Below are 16,561 nucleotides of genomic sequence, written 5' to 3' on the forward strand. Positions count from 1 at the left end.
TTAATTTTGCAGGCAATTCCAGGAAGGAAATTGGTAGACTCACGGTCCATGGAACCTAAGAATCTGCTATCCGGAAGCTTCTGCCCCCAAATACTTCATGCACCCAGTGAGTTCCACTGAAGAAGAGACAGGTGGCAGAACTGAACAACTGGTGTCGAGAAGAGGTAGCCATAGATCACGGACATGACCAAAAGAAACTATTTTTGGTCTTCTGGTAACTCCACCGCCAGAGGATCGTCTACCCTTTGGTTCAAGCAAAAAGCAGTCAACAATTGGACAGGAGAAGAATGGCATTGAAGCAGATTTCCAGCAACAAGTGCTTTGGGGGATTGCAGAAAGTTTTTGAACATGTCAGTGTTGAACTGAACTGCAAAATGAAATTTGCTGTCTACTTACCACCAAAGGCAGAAACTGGAAAGTGCCCTGCACTGTATTGGCTCTCGGGTTTAATTTGCACAGAACAGAATTTTGTATCAAAATCTGGTTATCATCAAGCTGCTTCAGAACATGGTTTTTTTGTCATTGCTCCAGACGCCAGCCCTCGTGGCTGCAATGTTAAAGGAGAAGATGAGAGCTGGGACTTTGGCGCTGGTGCTGGATTTTATGTTGATGCCACAGAAGATCCTTGGAAAACCAACTACAGAATGTACTCTTATGTCACAGAGGAGCTTCCCCAACTCATAAATGCCAATTTTCCAGTGGATCCCCAAAGGACATCTATTTTTGGTCACTCCATGGAGGCCATGGAGCTCTGATCTGTGCTTTGAAAAATCCTGGAAAATACAAATCTGTGTCAGCATTTGCTCCAATTTGCAACCCTGTATTCTGTTCCTGGGGCAAAAAAGCCTTTAGTGGATATTTGGGAAAAGATCAAAGTAAATGGAAGGCATATAATGCTACCCATCTTGTGAAATCCTATCCAGATTCTCAGCTGGACATACTGATTGATCAAGGAAAAGATGACCGGTTTCTTTTAGATGAACAGTTACTCCCTGATAACTTCATAGCTGCCTGTACAGAAAGGAAAATCCCAGTTGCTTTTCGATTACAAGAGGGTTGTGATCATAGCTATTACTTCATTTCAACCTTTATTACTGATCACATCAGACATCATGCCAAATATCTGAATGCATGAAAAACTCCAAATAAGAGAATCTCTTCAGGATTATAAAAGTTGTAAAATACAACTGTATTGCTGAACAAAAAACAAATTTCAAAACATTGGATTTTATAATGCTAAAATCCAATTTTTAGGTTTTATATCTTTATTCAGATGTGGTTCTATAGTTGAATCACATCTGATAAAGATATAAAACCTAAAAAAAATCTGAATGAGGTCTAAAACCTAAAAAAAAAAGAAACTTTATTTTCAAGTAAGTTTCCAAGCCATTGTGTCATCATCCGATTTTCTTGTGGGTGTGCGTAATGCTGATGATGTACAGTCTAACCATTAAGTGATCCATTATAATATATTAACTTTAAATGACCATTAAAATGCCATGCGGTTTTAAAATAAAATCATTAAAATTTATATCTAATGTTAACCAGAAAAAATGCTAAGTGAGAAATAATAATGTAAGCTAACAATTTTGGGGAGTTTACTATATGTCCAGCACTATTCTAGGTGCTTTGCATATATTATATAATTTAGTTATTATCACAATCTAATGGGGAGGTTTAGTTATTTCTCCATTTACAGTGAGGGAACTGAGGTAGAGAGGGGAATTAAGTAAGCTGCCAGAGCTCATGCAGCGATTAGGTAGTGGGGGTGGGTTTCAAGTATCAGCAATTTGGCTCCAGACTCTGCCATCTTAAATCCATGCAGCCTCTCCAGAAATTAATAAAAAGTTATTTTTTTTTTAGATGTAGTCTCGCCCTGTCGCCCAGGCTGGAGGGCAATCGCGTGATCTCAGCTCATTTCAACCTCCACCCCCAGGGTTCAAGCCATTTGTCTGCCTCAGCCTCCCGAGTAGCTGAATTTTGATATGGTATTATAAATGCAATGCTAACAAATTAATTTGTTATGCATAACTATTCAGCAGCATATCATGATGTAGATACCAAATAAGCTACTGCATTTTTAATTTTATTGAATAACAAAATCCATGTTTCTATAACCAGTGCTCACAGTTCAAAGTTCATGCTACACAGTTTCTTAGCTCAGCCAGCCTCCATGGTTCCATTTTATAATTACTAAAATTAATAAATAAAAAGTATTGGTTAATGACCACATCTTTGTTTCTAAAAAAAAGCTTAAAACAAAACTCCAGCATTTCTGATTCCAGATTTTTTCTTTCTTTCTGGTCACAAAACCATGCTCTAGGACATGCTCAGTATATTGTTCAACTTCTGGACAGGGCAAAGCTCTTTCTCCTGAGTATTGGAAGTCTTGTAACTTTAAATAACTGCACAGAGGTATAGAATTATGCCTGAGGGATTCAGTATAGTTTTAAGGAAGACTATTGAGGTATCCTTAAGACTAATAGCTAAATTATATTTAGTGTTTCTTATGTACTAGGAACTGTTCTAAGTTTTATATATTTAGTAGCTCTTTAAATTCTCTAAAAATTCTAAGAAATAGGTACCAGTGTTATCCTCATTTTACAGATGTGGAAATTGAGTCTAGAAGTAATTATCCCAAAGTCATATAAGAATGGCAAAGTCAGGACAAGCATCGGAACATAGTCTTTGCTCCAACTGTGTGTGCTGCTTCACTATGCTACATGACAAACTTTCTGTGGTCAGAAAAACTTTTTAGTCCAGAACATTTCGTTAAACAGGTGGCCAGAGTTAGATCTCAGAATCCGGGAGTCTTTATTCTCTGGAGTAACTTTCAGCGTCCCAGTATCATCCATTGCCAAGCAACCAGCATTTTATACAATCTTCCAGGAGATTCTGAATATTAAAACGTGAAACTTTGCATTTGGTAAAATTTTAAAAGTTTAATTTTCCTCCATCTTATAGTGAATCACAGGTTGATAGACTAATGATATTCTCAGGTATTTTTCATCAATTTTATTGCAATGAAGGAGTCCATGGTAAAGTGTTCAGATTCAGAAAATGTCTTTAAATCAAATGTCACTCATATGGGAAATATTCACAAGCACACATCTTTGATTTTGATAAAAGAGATACAGGCTTCAGTGGGGTGCAGTGGGAATGAACCAGTGTAATCCATAAAGACTCTGTGCTTGATACCCTAAAAGTAGCCATCCTTTCAGTGAGGAGAAGCAACTCCCCCTAACTTCTTACTTTATTCTATCTCTCAATTTTATCTGGCTGTTAACTCACCCTACTCCTAATCTTTAATCTTGTTCTAGCATGGGGGTGGGAAAAGTCATCTTTGTTAGTAGAAAGTCCCAAAACCCCACAACAACGGGAGTTCTGTGAACGATATGAGGAACTGGGAATTCTTGGAAAGATGGAAGAAAAAAGTAGGACTTTTTTAGGATGAATAAGATGCAACCATTTACCTGGTTTCAAGTTAGTTAGGGTGAGGAGACAAAAAGTTTTTTAAGCTAAAAAACAGATTAGTTAAAAATGGATGTAAAAAGATAAAATGAACAGAACAATCATGAGGAAGATAGGAGATATATTAAAGGAGGATGATTAAATATAAAAACTATGGAAAAATGAGAAAAGAGGATAAAAGTACAACACAAAGATTCAAAAGAAGGAAGATTTTCAGTCATAGGCATCTAGTGTTTAAAAGTTGATTTCCGTATGTGCAGGAGAGCTAGATGACTGAGGACTGTATAGTATGGATGACACCCTCTGTTAAAATGATTCTCATTCTATTTAGTTGACCACAGAAGCAGAATTAATGGGCTTGCTGCACCTCTGAGACACAAAAGGTAGAAAAAAAGTGTTGGCAAGGACTTCTTAGAGCTTCGTGCTTTCTGTGGGTTTGTGCAGGTTAAGAAGGCTGTCTCTGGGGTCTCACACAGAAACCTGGGTGAAAGCAGCTACTGGGAATTTGGCCAAGACCAAGGTTTATAAGGTTCCAGTGCGGAACATGGGATCTACGCTATTCCACTTGATTAGCGCAATCAAGAAGGTTACCAAGAAACTTCGCATTTATAGACCTCTATTGGTGTCATTTGATACTATTTTATTGGGGTTATTTGAGTGTTTTTATTTGTGATGAGTTATAAAGTATATGTTTCATATATGAATTTACATCTAAGTAAATTCATCCTTATATAAGCAAAGCTCGCTAACCCAGAACATTTCTCTTGTCCTTGGCTATTTTATGATACTATTTGTGTTAGTTATTTCATTCTGCTAACTATAGACTGGGAGGCTTAAACAACAGAAAAGAATTTCCTCTCAATTCTGGTGGCTGGAAGTCTGAGATCAGGGTGCCAGCACGGTCGAGGGCTGGTGAGGGCTCTCTTCCTGGCTCGTAGATGACTGCCATCTCTCTCTGGTGTCTCTTCTTATAAAAACATTAATTCCAACATGACAGACCTCTTATGACCGCACCTAAACCTAATTATCTCCTAAAGGGCTCCATCTTCAAATGCCATCATACTGGCAGTTAAGATTTCACCATATGAATTTGGAGGAACACAATTTCAGTCCATAGCTCTATTCTTAGGAGTGTTAGCTCCCTCCCTGCCCTATCATGTCCATAAAACTTACTCAAGTAAGATACAGCAGTTATTCACTATTATATTATTTGAAATGGTAGGACTACAAACAGACCCCAGGACAATGTTTTCTTTAAACCAAGAAACATTTATAGAATAAAGAAGTGCAGGCTATGCCCTTGAAGAGTGAGTTCTGCCATGTCAACAAGAGTCCAAGCAGTATTTGCCTTCCAATTTATCTCAAAACATTTTTTTCTTTTTATTCTGTGCTAACAACAATGGTTTACACAGAACTTTGTATTTTGTCTCACTTTATTTGGAGCTTTATTTATTTGTCATTGATAAATCTCTGAGGATATCTGAGTTTTCAGGTCATTGAAAACTCAATCAATGACCTGAAATCATTAATTAATTGAAATCTATGAATCATTTAATTAATTAATTGAAATCTATGAATCAATTAATTAATAGAATGTAGCATCATTGGTAAATCTCTGAGGATAGTTGACCTTTGAGGTAATTGATGGGACTATTCTATGAAGCAATAAATTAATACAACACATGTTATAATGAGCTTGGTATTATGAAGTACGTGTTCCTTAATACTATTATTGGCATTACTTAATAGTTCTAATTTTGTTATTGTACACTAGAGCAGTCTTATTCACTAAATTGCTTTTTGAAACTTTTTGCCATATTATAGGCATGAATAGCAAACACAACACTTATGTGTGATAACATAACATTCTATAGTTTAAAGAATAATGCTGCATATCTTATAGGTAATTGAGACCTATCAATTTAATTCAATAATTGCTCATTATTTACTTGGCTTTGTTTTTCACAATCCTGGTTGAATATCTATCTGTTAACATTTTTCTCCATCTTTATACGTTGAAAATGCTGCATATAGTTATTGCAGACACATAATACATATATGCATGTATATGAATACATGTGTGCATGTGTATATATATATACAAAACACTCATATATATGTATCTACATATATGCACATATGTGTAAATGTATATATGTGTGTATATATATGCATATGTATACATATATGCATACATGCACACATAACTACACCTATTGTATTAATTCATTTTCACACTGCTATAAAGAACTACTGGAGTAATTAATGGAGAAAAGAGGTTTAATTGACTCACATTATGCAGGCTTAACAGAAAGTATGGCTGGGAGATCTCAGGAAACTTTCAGTCATGGTGGCAGGTGAAGGGGAAGCAATGACCTTCTTCACAGGTTGGCAGGATAGAGAAACTGAGGAGGGAAGATCTCATGAGAATTCATTCACTATAACAAGAACAGCATGGGAGAAATCTGCCCCATGACCCAGTCACCTCCCATCGGGCCCCTTCTCCAATTTGACATGAGATTTGGGTGGGGACACAAATCCAAGCTATTATCCACTATCTCAAGTGTTTTAAAAAACTTAACACTGTTTATTGCATATTTCAGGGCACTAGTGATAGCTGAGATGGAAAAGTTAAATATGAATGCTAATCTTTTCTCCATCCGTCTTCCACTGAAACAATATTAATGCTGTGAACTTAGTTTTTCCAACATCTAACTGAGAATAATTAAAGAGCCACATGGAATACAGTGTACTTAGAGAAATGGGGTTGGGCAAAAACTGAAGGATAAGCATTGCATGTACTGTTCACTCTTCTTGGAATACCTTGGTCTATCTGGAATATTCTGTATCTTCTCTCCTTTCAGTCAGAATTAATTACTATCTTTTCTGTTCTTTGGGGCCTCATAAAATTGTGAATTATTGAATTTATTTTATTTTTTAAAATATGAAGTCTCTGTGTTTAGTATATACATTTCCTTATTATCTATTAAATAAGAATTGTTAATTTTGTCATTTAAAGCCTCCACATTTTAATGTTTTGTATACTGTTGATTCTTATGGGCATATTATTCTCAAATTATAATACTATATTTATTTTCATATATTTCTATGAGTTTGTCAACATATAGCTATGCTGTTGTAGTCATAATAGTTTGCCTACTATATACTCTTTTCTATCCCATTGTAAATAGCATTTAACTTATTTTAAAAACCAGATAAGCTCTGTATTTTAATGTATCACTTTAACCTGCTTTTTTGGTGATTATCACCTCTATCATCTCCCTATGTTAAAATCCTCTGAATTTTTATTCCAGAATTTGATTCCTAATTGATTTATTTACACTATACTTCTTCAAGTGTTTAAATTAAACTGGGCTTCTTGGTTTCTTGGCTCACCACTTTTTCTGCTAACCTGCTTCTTCCTACTACTAGGCCTCTTTTTCTCCTGTGTTATACTTGAGTGATTTTCTCAGAGAACGATGGGAGGCAAACTTTCTGACTCATTACACATTTCAAAATGTTGCTATTTTGAATATCAATCTAGTTAAGTATTTTAGGTTCAAAAACCGTGTTTTTTTTTTTTTAATGATAACATCAAAGATATAGCACCATTATCTTCTATGTATCAGTATTGCAAAGAAGATAATTTCTTGTTCATCTGATTTGTGGGTATTTCTTGGAGGATTCTTAACCAATTCTTTTCCCTCCCAAATCTTGTAGGATTTTCTTTTCATCTTTGAATTTCTAAAACTTCAGTATGGTGGCCTAGGTGTTTATTTTTTATTTTATTTATTTATTTATTTTTCGAGACTGAGTTTCACTCTTGACACCCAGGCTGGGGTGCAATGACACAATCTTGGTTTACTGCAAACTCCGCCTCCTGGGTTCAAGTGATTCTCCTGCCTCAGACTCCCGAGTAGCTGGGATTACAGGCATGTGCCACCACACTGGCTAATTTTGTATTTTTAGTAGAGACAAGGTTTCTTCATGTTGGTCAGGCTGGTCTCGAACTTCTGACCTCAAGTGATCCACCTGCCTCAGCATCCCAAAGTGCTGGGATTACAGGAATGAGCCACTGCACCTAGCCTATTTTTATTCATCTTTCTTGGGGCTCTAAGACCTTTCAGTTGTGCAATTAGATTCCAAGTTTTCTTCTATAGTTTTTATGATTTCTTTTTCATTTCTCCCATTCCATTCTCTTTGCTCTTTTTAGAATTCCTATTAAATTGATGTTGGAATTTCTTTTCCTTGTCTGTTGACCTTTCTCTCATTATCTCTATTTCTTTGATCTTTAGTGCTGTGTTCTGGGAGATATCCTTGGTTCCATTCTCCAGCTGACAGATTTAGCATCTGGCTGCACCCATTCTCTATTTAATCCATTTATAGAGGGTTTTGTTTTTGTTTTTCCATTTTAACTACCTTAGTTTGCATTTCCACTATCTTTAGTTGATATCTTATCTATGCAGAATTCTATACTAAAAGTTTATTTTCTTTATTGTATCTCTTTTTTGTTATTGTTTCCTTTTTTTGTTTTTGTGTGAAGTCTCCTTGTTTTGATTTCCCTGAAATTATTAATAATTTTTTTGTTTTATGAATATTTTTTGAGTACCCTGCCCATCTCAGTATGGGTTCTAGTTATATTTAATCATAAACTGCTTTTGTGATTTTGGATGGAAGATAAATATATTTCAGATTTTGTAGACAGCTTTCAGACCTCTTTCCTGGTTTTCTTGAGCTACTGCAGATTTATTATTTTAAATATAAATATATTTTGTATTTCACAGCATTTTAGACAGAAGAGCAATTGGACATACATGTTTCTTCTTCCACATTGCTCCAATCCTCTTGTCATACTTGGAAATTGTTACAATTAAGTTTATTTTATTTCTTCTGTTACTGTGTTCATAGATAGGTATCAATATAGAAATTGTTAGAGAGGCAGACATCATTTTTCTTTGATTTCATTATTTTAGGCAAAAGAAGAGGTGGAGATGGATGTTTCTTTCTGCCATATCAGTCCAATCTTCTCATATTTTTAAATGGTGAAAATAATGACTATCATGTTCTTTCTTGTCTGGATTACAAGCTCTGAAAGGTGTAGATTACATTTTATTCTTCTTTGTATTTTGTACATGTCTTGGCCATGATGTCTGTTTGGTAAGCTTTGGCTGAATTGAAGCAAGGTAAACTGAATATTAAAGATAAAAGTTTTCTAAGTGCCAGAAACTTTGTTTCTTAACTCTAGGCTAAGCATGAATCACGAAAGGGTCAGAAAGAAGAATTGTGAAGTGTTAACTTTTCATAAAGAGTACAATGGTTAAATCAATCAAATATTCAAAAGTAATTATGTACTTTAATTCAAGGGCAGAACTTTTTATACTTGTATCACAGTGTCTTAATATCTTAAATTTTCCTCAAAGTTCTTTCTCACTAAAAGAAAACAAAAGTCACTAAAATTATGTCTCAGTTTATAGTCATTTGAACTCTTTCCACTAGATCCAGCCATCAATAATTTCATGGGTGAAAGAAGAAAAAAATCAAATCAAAACCTCTGTTCTCTTCCTTTTTAAATCTTCTAGTTTCATTTACTGCTATACCAATCTGAATGAATTTTAGATAATTACAGGAAAAATGGAAGTGACTCAACATTCATATAAAAAATTTCTTCTGAAATACAACAATAAATAAAAGAAAGCCTCTTTTTAATGATACCTACTCTGGTATATTCTTACTATATAAGTTATTTAAACTCAGAAAAGTTTACCTAACATTCATGAGGATGGCTAGTATCAAAATAAACAGAAGAAGATAATAAGTGTTTGCAAAGAAGTGAAGAAGTTGGAGTCTTTGTGCGTTGCTGGAATTTGTAAAATGGTGCAGCCACTGTGGAAAAGAGTATAGTGATTCCTCAGAAAACTAAAAATAAAATTACTAGCACAATCCAACAATTCCACTTCTGAATATATACCCCAAATAATTAAAAACAGGGACTCAAACTGGTATTTGTACACCCATGTCCATTGCAGTATTATTCACAATAACCAATAAGTGTTCCTGGATTAACAAAATGTGGTACACATATAGAATGGAGTATTACTCACCTTTAAAAAGCAAGGGTATTCTGGCACATGCTACAGCATGCATGAACATTTTGCTAAGTGAAATGAGCCAGTCACAAAAGACAAACTGCGTGATTTCACTTATGTGAGGATTACTTGAGCCCAGGAGTTCAAGGCCAGCCTGGGAGACATGGTGAAAAACCTGTCTCTACAAAAAATAAAATAAATAAGTTAGCCAGGTGTAGTGAAGCACACCTGTGGTCCTAGCTACTCAGGAGGTGGGAGAATTGCTTGGGCCTAGGAGGATGTGGCTGCAGTAAGGAATCAAATTCACAGACAAAAATTAGAAGTATAATTGATGAAGCTGAGGGGATGAGGGAATGGGAAGTTGTTTGAAAGGTGTAGGATTTCAGTTGGAGCAGGTGATAAAGGTCTGGATATTGATAGTGGTGATGGTTGCAGAACAAGTTATGTATTGAATGCCACAGATCTGTATGCTTAAAAAATGTTAATATGGTAAATTCTATGTAATGTATATTTTGCCAGAAAGGTCCAGGACATGACTTTAATCTGTAATGGTTACAGAACAAGGTTTGTATTGAGTGCCACGATCTATACACTTAAAAATTGTTAAAATGGTAAATTCTGTGTAATGTATATTTTGCCACAATCTTAAAAAAAGACCAAAGAAATTTAAATAATGTTCTTAAGTTCTTTTTTTGATAAGTAGAAAAGTGAGAATTTCGACACAGGTACATGTTCATTCATTCAATCAGCAAATTTTATTAAGTTCCTACGATATGCCAGGTACCATGATAAGTAGAAAAGTGAGAATTTCGACAACAGGTACATGTTCATTCATTCAATCAGCAAATTTTATTAAGTTCCTACAATATGCCAGTTACCATGCTAGTGCTGGGATATATCAGAGAACCAATGAAAGATCCTGGCCACATGTAGCTTAAATTCAAGTTGAAGGAGAGAAACAATAAACCAAAATAATTAAAATGTAAATTATGTGGTCTGTGAGAGGCTGATAAATGTCACCAATAAAAGGAAAATTGAAACAAGGTAAAAGAAATTAAAATTGCCTGTATAACTGACTTCTAAACCCAAGCTTCATCCAGAAACCTATGTTATCTATCAGGATATAACATTTAAGAACAAAAATGAAAGAGTGTTATTTACCAGGTTTCTTTACTTTGGGTGTGTTTTTGTTTTGGCTGTTTTCTCTTTTCCTGCAAGTACTTTATTAAGAAAGTAAAAATAAGGCATGTTTTATTTCTCTAAGAATCAGAACAGAGCTCTTTAGAATAATGCCTGAAATAATATTTCTTCTCTAAGAACACCTCAGCATATAAATTATTGTCCCTCTTACAAGCCTGGGAAATAAAAGACACTTGGGAGTTTGGAAAAGACTCACGCACCTTAATTGGGTAGAACGCTCTGGGTCAATACAAGAATTCTCAGATTTTAAAATATAGACATTAGTGTATCTTTATTTAAATTCCTGGACCAGGATTTTACCAGTTGTGTGGTCTTGAGAAAGACAGACTTTCTTATAAGCAAAATGAATACTAAAAATCAGCTCCATGGCAGGTGCAGTAGCCTACACCTGTAATCCCAGCACTTTGGGAGGGCAAGGTGGCAGGACTGCTTGAGCCCAGGAGTTCAAGACTACCCCAGGAAAAGCAGTGAAGACCATGCCTCTACAAAAAGTAAAATAAATAAATTAGCCAGGCGAGGTGAAGCCTGCCTGTGGTCCCAGCTACTCAGAAGGCTAAGGTGGGAGGATAGCTTGAGCCTGGGAGATCGAGGCTGCAGTGGGTCATGATCACACCGCTGTAATCTAGCCTGGGTGGCAGAAAAAGACTCTGCCTCAGCAACAACAACAACAACAAAAATCAATTCTACTCACTTTATAGGGCTGTTGTACATAATAGTAGAGAAGCAGTTTATTTCTTAAGCGCTACATAAAGATGAATTAGTCTGTAGTAATAATATTATAATGATCTAAGCTTCTTTTCACTGAATATGATGGACTGATTTTGGAAGACCCATAGTTACCCTAAACGCATACTGAAGCCTTAAACATTCTCATGTCACAAGGGAGGAAAGAACAATTTTTCCTGCCCAAGTGCCAACGAATACACAGTAGCTCTAACCTCATGTAATCTCCGGTGTGGAGTGAAGAATTGCCAGTGGGAACATCAGAATCACAAAGTTCTTACAAGCAGCCATTTTCTGCAGATGTCCTAAAATAGTCCTGATTTCAGCACTTTTTTTTTTCTTCTTGGAAAGTAAATCATTTTTTTCTTCCATAGTTGTGTAAGTTCACTAAGAGGTGGAAATTGATGCATTACTTACAGCCAGCTGGTGAATTCACTGCCAGTGTAACAGAGCTCTAATTTACTCACCAAGTGAAAATGTTCAAGTCAGATTTGAATTATGTCACTCATTGATGTGTAAATGTGTATAAAAGTATGCATTAATGTACTGCCTTGTCTCTTATGGGAACCAAGTGTGACTAGTCTAGGAGGAAGTGACTGCTGGTCTGCAAGAGTGAGAATTCAATTCATGATGCAGCTTTTTAGAAAGATTAATGCAGTATGTTTATATATTGTATCCATTACACTGTGTTACAATTATATGTGTAGTTGTCTAACCCCTCCTCTTTTTATACTATGAGAGTCTGAAAGTCTTAGGCTGTGTCCCTATTGTTACGGGAATACTTGCTACATTGGTGGTGGGGTATTGCAGCTGGAATCATTTCCTGATTCAATGTTGAAAGCCTGAGTGGTCCATAATTTGTAGTGCAACCCAGGCAACTCTCGATGAGGAAGGAGCCCTGCTTGTGAGACAATCTGAGAAAGGCTTGGTACTCAGCAAATGCCTGGCTCCAGGCAAGAAGACAAGGGTTCAGGACATGACTACTCTCTGCATATGGCTGGAGCACAGCCTCAAAACAATATTGGTTTTTCATGTAGCAAATTGTTAGTTATGTGGACCACCAATCAGAAACCAATATCAATGGAAGGAAATTTTAGACTTAAAGGCCTACATACTATGATACCGCTAATAAGACAGGGAAAGAAATCAAAGCAAGAAATTCAATGGAATGAAATAGGAAAAAAGTGAGAAAAAGAAGAATTAGACAACATGTTAAGGAAGAAACTGATTCAAATAGAACAGTGCAAGCAAACACAGGAGGGAGGATAAATGTCAATAGGGAATTAGAAAATTTCAGCACTAAAAGTACAGGAGTATTCTAGGAGGTTGTCTCATAAATTATAGGACATCATATGATTTTTCTAAATGTTTACATTGAAACACAACAGAGAGATGTGACAATGGTCTGGGCTTAAGAGATCAATTTAGGAGTAACCAGCCTCCAGGTTCTCCCCTCTGGCATCCTTCTTACATACTTTCAATAGTCTTTCCAAAACATGGATCTAATCATGTCATTGCCTATATACAAAAACCTTCAGTGAATCCCCAGGATATGAAAAATAAAATAAAGTTTAAATACTTCAACATAAGCATTCAAATACCAAAGTTTGGCCCTTTCTAAATGTTTCCATCCAATTTCCCCACCTCTGGCTTTCTACACAGCCATAGCATCAGCCCGTGTACTCATTTGACTGCAAACATGCTTGGCAAAATCCTTTAGATTTTTGCTCAGGCTGTTTTCTCAGTCTAGATTGCATTTTCCTGTAATCATCAAGTTCTGAAATCCAATTTCTTTATCAAGGCCCTTTAAAAAGCTTTGTTGCTCCAAAAAGGTTTTCCACATTTTCCGAGGTGAATTTCTTCCTCAGTACAGTGTTTGTACTCTACTGGTGTAACATTGCTAGTGTCATTTAGATACATGTCCATTTCTGCACCCAGACTACGGGCCTTCAGAGGGCAGAAGCCCCATAGTCCCTACACTCTTACATTTAGGCACACGTCCATTTCTGCACCCAGACTACGGGCCTTCAGAGGGCAGAAGCCCCATAGTCCCTACACTCTTAAATTTAGCAAATAGCCTTTACTCAAAAAATGTTTCTGGCACTAATCTGAAACATAAATTAAACATGTTTTAACCCTTCCCTTGTATGCATCTTTTTATTACTATTAAAATCAATTCTTACTATGATGTTTGATTTAACTTTAAAAAACTTCTTTTCCAACCATAAAAAAAAGCCCAAGAAGTTTTCCTCCATACTGGGTCTTTAATAATTGATTATTTGCCTTGCAGCTATTTGCACAGTAAAAACATATTCATTTATCAACTTATTTATAAGCATTTTTACTCAATCTCTGAAGAATCAGAAAAGCATATTAAAGATATATTCTTCACTGTTTGGTGACTTTCAAATATGCAGAAGGAAGAGTCTGGCTTCTCTAAGAATTCTTTTGTGACAGTAAGGTAATCGATCACCATGAGGAAGAGACTGAATAATAGCATGGGGGAGAAAACGGTTCCAAGTTCTATGGTGAATCTACCCAACAGAATCAAGCTGAAGGAAAGTAAGAACATTTAATGTTCATAAAATTATAAGGGATAATAACATATATAATTAACAAATTAATTTAACAAATGACTCCAGAAACCTGGGCTGTTCTTACATAAGAGGGGAGATGGGAGGATGGGGGTGACAACCTCATAGCTTTTCTCTTCATGGTAGAAAAACTAAAAGTAATTTTGTAAAAAAGAAACCCCAAACCAGCATTTTCAATAGGGTGGAATTGTGAGAGAACTTGTAGGTTTAGAGAAGAACCAGTATTTCTATACAGCTGCAGTGTCATTGATATAGGAAGAAGAGTTAGGCAGAGATTAAAGCTTTCGTGAACTTATAGATCATATTAAGACGTTTGGATGATTTTGATCGCAGGATTTTGGCTAACACATCGTATCATATGCCTAGGTCCACTTAATTAAAATTCTTCATAAATATTGTTTGAATGACTATTTCTATCCAATTGATAAATTATTTAAGGATAACTGGGATATTGGGTATTTTGGTGTTTTAAATTTTTTTTCACTGTTATAAACATCCCAATGGTAAACATCTTTGTATAGCTTTGTTTCTTCTTGTCCATCTCTGAATTCTTCCTAGAAGAGGCACTCTTAAGGTAAAACTAGAAACATATTAGAATCAAAGAAGCCAGACATAATCGTGGCCCTATTCCAGGTTCTCATTTTTCTTTAGATTTGAAAAATGTGGGATTGCTACCACAGCCTGTTAATTAATCTCCCAGCGTCCAGGCTCGCACCCCTCCAATCCACTCCCTGTATTAAGCCAAAGTAAACTTTCTAAAATATAAATCTGATCACGTCCTCCCTACTAAAGCTCGTACAATGGCTCCTCAATGTGTCATGTGTGAACTAGTGAACTATCCAAATTCAAGAACATGTTAAGACTTTTTATATATATTACTGAATTGCTTGCAGGAACATTGCAGCAATTCATCCTCCAACAAGCAGCATGCAAGATATGGATCTTATGCCATTACCAACATACAGTATTCTCATTTGTCACACATATTGCAGTGATCTGTTGTTGTCTGTCTTTCCCTTTAATTTACAAAGTACTTACAATCCGGAATGTTGCCCTATTCATCTTTGAATCCTAACACCAGAGCTGAGATAGTGAACAATGAACAAATTAATATTACCTAACATAAGTACTTCATCTGTATGTAGGATTTAAAATTCCTTTACCTTTTGCCCTGCTGGGATTTAAGCAGAGGCAAGGTCAAGGCCAGGAGTTGAGAGGTCAAGCAGAGGTTAAGGTGTCAGACATGAAAACAAAGGTCAAGGTAAGTAATGCAAAAGCCATAGTTCAGAGTATCTGACAAAAGTTGATCTGTTATAGATTATTTTATTATTGTTTTTAAGTTCCCTTCGATACATCCTGTATACTAAGTAATACGTAGTTATTTGACTAAAAAAGCTCAGGTAGGGAGATTAGGTGATATAGCTCCATCTCACTCAGTTATGCTCTTTTGAGGAAAGCCTTCCTATTGGAACTAACTGAACAGTTTTATACGCAAGGCAAGCCATGTGCAGGGACAGTTCATTCACTCTTCAGAGAAGCCTCGTGGGTGTGCATCCTGACTCTAGCAGAGTGCCTTGCAAACCTGAAGATGCATACAAATCATTGGGGAATCTTGTTAAAATACTAGATTCTGTTACAGAAACCCTGGCTTGGGTTATGGTATTCTGCATTGCTAACAGGCTCTCAGGTGATGAGGCTGATGCATGGACCACACTTTGAGTAGGAATACTCTAGCATATTTTCTGCTTTTCCATCTACATCATGAGAATTTTGCTACTTTCCTCAAAATATTGTTGTTAAACTTAAATATCAAGAATCTAGGCAATGTACTTGGTTATTATTTAAGTACTTCATGGATGGTCATTGTAGAAGCGTCTTTTCATCCCTTCTAGTGGGTCTTAAACTTGGCTACATGTTAAAAGCACCTGGAAAGCCTTTAAAACATACTCATGGATGCCAGGGTTCCATTCAGACCAATCAAATAGGAATATCTTGGGAAAGAGACTAGGCATAGGTATTTTTATAAAGCTGCTCAGGTGACTTTTTTCTCATATAAGGAGATTGCATTGGTGATGAATTGCAAGTGCACCTGAATTCTGAGTTTGAGGCTCCAGGTCCTCCTTTTGGATGACACACCAGAGAGACACTAGGTCTTTAAGATAAGTGCAGGGCAGCACCTTGTGGGAATCCATTCTACTCTTTGGGCATATGTAGTGGTGGCCAACCCAGCAAAGCATCAGAAACCAGACTTGCCTCTGGACATCTGTACATCTCGCATTTGAACATCTACAGATTCCCAAGAACCACCAGTGGGTAGGCAAGGCTCTGAAATCTGGATGTTGCTGTATTAATGCTTTTAAATGTTTTGCAGTGATTCTGATGCCCCCCTAAGCTTGAAACCACAGCACGCATACAAGCTAGAGAAAAGGGAAATTCATCACATACATACTATGATAGTAACTCTGCTAACAAACAAAGTTCTAGTTA

The 16,561-nt window shown here is 36.0% G+C and overlaps 1 pseudogene; it reads left to right on the plus strand.

The window, feature by feature from the left end:
• The first annotated feature begins 271 nt into the window (after positions 1-271).
• On the plus strand, positions 272-1,235 carry LOC105711399 (S-formylglutathione hydrolase-like; annotated as a pseudogene).
• Positions 1,236-16,561: the final 15,326 nt, after the last annotated feature.

This window comes from Aotus nancymaae, unplaced genomic scaffold (assembly GCF_030222135.1).
Source record: "Aotus nancymaae isolate 86718 unplaced genomic scaffold, 86718_ANA_hifiasm-v0.15.2.pri h1tg000040l, whole genome shotgun sequence".
Lineage (NCBI taxonomy): Eukaryota > Metazoa > Chordata > Mammalia > Primates > Aotidae > Aotus > Aotus nancymaae.